We start from the raw sequence: 3,930 nt of genomic DNA, 5'->3' as shown, positions 1-3,930 counted from the left end.
GCTTTGTATAACGTGTCTTTGTAGCTATTTTGGATATGAACAGTTGCATACATAAGTATGTACAGCTCATACATTCTGACATGCTAGAGCCCTTTTTCCTTTCTTAAACTTGGTACTAGCACCAGATGTGTAGTTGGGCAAACCCTGTTCAATTTTCAGATTGACAGACCTAATTCTCTTGGATGTCCTCTTAACCATCCATTGTTCTCCCAGATCAAGGATGAGGATGAGGACATTTACAGATGTTCAGGACATGTCCCTAATGCTGTGAGATCCATGTCTTAAGGGCCAACTTCCATGCAGTCCCACAGTTCCAGGCACCTCCATCAGAGCCAGCCCTGGGCGTGGCATGCCTCAGGGGTCAGCTCTCTAGGACAACCCTCTTCTTAGAATGTTATATCTGAAGCCATGGCACGCTTGTCTCTACCACCTCCTTTCACCCTGGTTAGCAGAACTGAAAGAAAACATGGTGCAATGTAAATGCACTTCAATGAGTCTCACTGAGGAGTTCCAAAGAAGCCCAAACAGAGAGCCATCATGGGATGCCCCATGGAATGATCCTCTGTAACAGCAAACCCTCTCCTGCCTACTGTTCCAGAAAAATACACTTACCAGCATGATCCATCCAAAAGATAGCCCCTTTCATGTGAGAAAGAAAATATTGGGGGATTTGAGGCTCCAAACATCATATCTTTATGAGCTATAGGTGCTAATTTGCATGTTACCCACTATTATAATGGTATATACCCCCAAAGTCAATAAGTCAGAAACTTAATCCCCAATAAAACAGTGTCAAGTGGCTTTAAGAGGTGATTATATCGTTAGGGTGATTAGATCATAAGAGTTCTGGCCACATGAATGGCTTAATGCCCTTACCATGGGAGTGGGCTAGTTATCACAGGAGTACAGGAGTGTGTTCTTTCTCCGCCCACACACATCTCCTCTCACTTTGTCCCATGGATTATACAGCAAGAAGGCCCTCACCAGATTCTGGCACTTTGATATTGGATTTCCCAACATTCATAACTCTGGTATTCTGGCATCACAAAATAGACTAAGACACCCATGATACCTGACTAGCATGGAATTAGGTCAAGCATGGGGGCTTCTTACAGACAATCTGCGAGAATGTTTCCGTGGTAAGTAAATATAGAACAAAGTATTATGCACAGGAATGTTTTCAACCTCCACCCTTATCTAACAAGTTCCTTCCAAAGGCTTTGATCTTGAGAGTTTCATCTCCTTCTTGAGCTTGTATAGACAAAGCCACTCCACCAGAGACCATTATAAGGACTGGTAGTGTCAGGGCTGCAAGCTTTCATTTGTTAAAAAAAAAAAAAAATCAGCAAGGCTGATCCTGAAGGAACTTAAGGATTAATAAATATAACAAATAGTGTTGGGGTTGTGGCTCAGCAGTAGAGCACTTGCCTAGCACATGTGAGCCACTGGGTTCAATCATCAACACCACATAAAATAAATAAATAAAATAAAGGTATTGTGTCTATATACAACTAAAACTATTTTTAAAAATAAAAATAACAAATACAGCAAATAGTAGGCTTTTTCAAAAATGAGTTTATGTATAACATGCTTTTGCAGCTCTTAACCTTTAAAACAAGTGCAGTAGGGTCATGGAAAACATACATGAAGCCACCTAAAAGAAAAGACTCCACATCTCAGAACTGACCTAAGCTTATGTAGCATTAATATGGTTGGTACTAATATTTAAAGCAAGTTTATGTCTTTCTGATGGTGTAGCAAGTCAAACACTAAAGCTTAGGGGGAAGAGGCAGACAGGAAGGGGTCTTCACACTGGGGTGGGAGGCAGGAACAGGTATTAAGGGAGACTCTTTGGTGGACAGGGTGCACTGTGTATTAGGACTTAGTAAATGAAGTCATGCTTAGATCAAGCAGCTAATGGCCTTTATCTGATTATATACCCACAAGCTATTTGTCTTCCTGTGTATACATAGTTTCTGATCCTTGATAGATACATTTTTCATTTTAATAATTCTCCTCCTTGATAGTCCCCATTCATTCATTCATTCATTCATATGTGTGAAATGACTAATTATTAAATAATATTAATGAGAGCTACACTAGTGAATCATTAAGTCATAGTCTCTGTCCTCAAAGAAACTTTATGAGGTGAACTGAAAAATAAAAGTACTAATGTGATAATGAGGATGGGCAAGAGAGCCAGGCAACAAAGGTGAAGGAAGAGTATTCCAGTGAACTTCAAGAAGCAGAAGACAAGATACAAAATTAAATACCAGGCACCCATGCAGTTAGAATGCTTTGGGCTTCAAGCAACAGACTCCCTGATTAAAGATAGTTTAGACAATATGAATTTTGTTCCTAGAAGTAGGAAAGTTCCAGGTTTAACGTAGTTTCTCAACTACGTCATCAAGGGTAAAATCTCTTTCCCTCCTCTTCATCATTCTAAGCATCCATATAAGTCTCCACTTTCATACTTGGGCCTATTGCTTTGAAATGTCAAAATAGTTGCTCTGGTTGCAAACATCACAACCACATCAAGAAGAAGAGAGCAACCAGAGTTGCAAGAGAGTTAAAGAGATTTATTCTCCCATGTCTCTATCTCTTCCCTCTCCTCCCCTCTCTCTTAAACAGCAAGAGAAGTCTTTCCCAGAAGCTCCTTCAAAATACTTTAACTTAGGCCTTTCTGGCACATCTGGGTCTTAAAGCTACTCCTAGCTGCAAAAGAGTCTGGAAGCGCATGCATGTGGTATTGTCATGTTCTTGCTGTAACAGGTGAGCTCTTCCATATTGGAACAAAAGCAGAAGGAGTGGCTATTAACAGACTGCTAATATGTCTTGTACAGTGATCTACAGCACACACAGTATATAGAACCACCACACATATAGTACCTATTTGCCCACACTGGAGACAGCCATGTGGCGACAGGCAAGACTGTATCTTGGGCTGGGGATGTGGCTCAAGCGGTAGCATGCTCGCCTAGCGTGCGTGCGGCCCGGGTTCGATCCTCAGCACCACATACAAACGAAGATGTTGTGTCCGCTGAGAACTAAGAAAAATTAAATAAATGTTAAAATTCTCTCTCTCTCTCTGTCCCCCTCTCTCTCTCACTCTCTCTTTGAAAAAAAAAAAAAAAAGACTGTATCTTATGGGGTTCACAAAGGGGATTGAGACAGAGATCTACCCCAAGACCTTTAACACAGAGATGGAATGTGAAATACTTGCTGGAATACTCCTGGAGTATACATCCTAAAGTATGTCCTAGGCCCACACAAGGTTGTGTAGCTTCTGACTAACAAGATCCTAAGCAAAAGAGTAACTTTCCTACTTCTAGTGATAATGATCAGGTGAGGAAAGCTTAGGGTCAATTCATGTTCTAATTTATTATCTCAAGCTAACAGTTGAAGCTTCTAAATCATTCCATATTTGAGATGCTGTTTGAAATAGTTGTATTTTGATTCAGTTTCAACTCAATGAAGCACTAAAAACAAGTGTCCAACATTTTCTGGTTCACGGTTTCAGATAAACAATGAGAAATCCAGTTTCCTGTTTGGGTTAGGTCCACTGGATTGCAGCCCATTGAAGCTTTGAATTATACTGCAGTGGCAGGCAAGGACTTGAAAGGGAAGAAATGAAGCACAGAGGAAAGTTGTCACAGTGCCAGGAAACCCAGCTAAAATTAAGTCCCTCAGACCACAGGAAACAATGGCAGCTAGGACATGAGTCAGTGGCCCAAAGGCAAGTGTACCTTGGGGCAGTAAAAGCACAGGCAAGCAGTCCACAGAATCAACAATGAGGCCTTTCTACATTCTGAGTCCCCCATGTTGGGTAAAATCTGAGAGGCCAGGCTGGCCTCTCAGTGAGGGGCTAAATCTGCCTGCTGACTAAGGTAGCAATTAGCAATACGTATCACTTTGAAATGAACCTAGTCC

The sequence above is a fragment of the Ictidomys tridecemlineatus genome, chromosome 13, assembly GCF_052094955.1.
Source record: "Ictidomys tridecemlineatus isolate mIctTri1 chromosome 13, mIctTri1.hap1, whole genome shotgun sequence".
In the NCBI taxonomy this organism is placed as follows: domain Eukaryota; kingdom Metazoa; phylum Chordata; class Mammalia; order Rodentia; family Sciuridae; genus Ictidomys; species Ictidomys tridecemlineatus.
The sequence above is the reverse complement of the archived record's forward strand: the minus strand, read 5'-3'. Positions refer to the sequence as shown.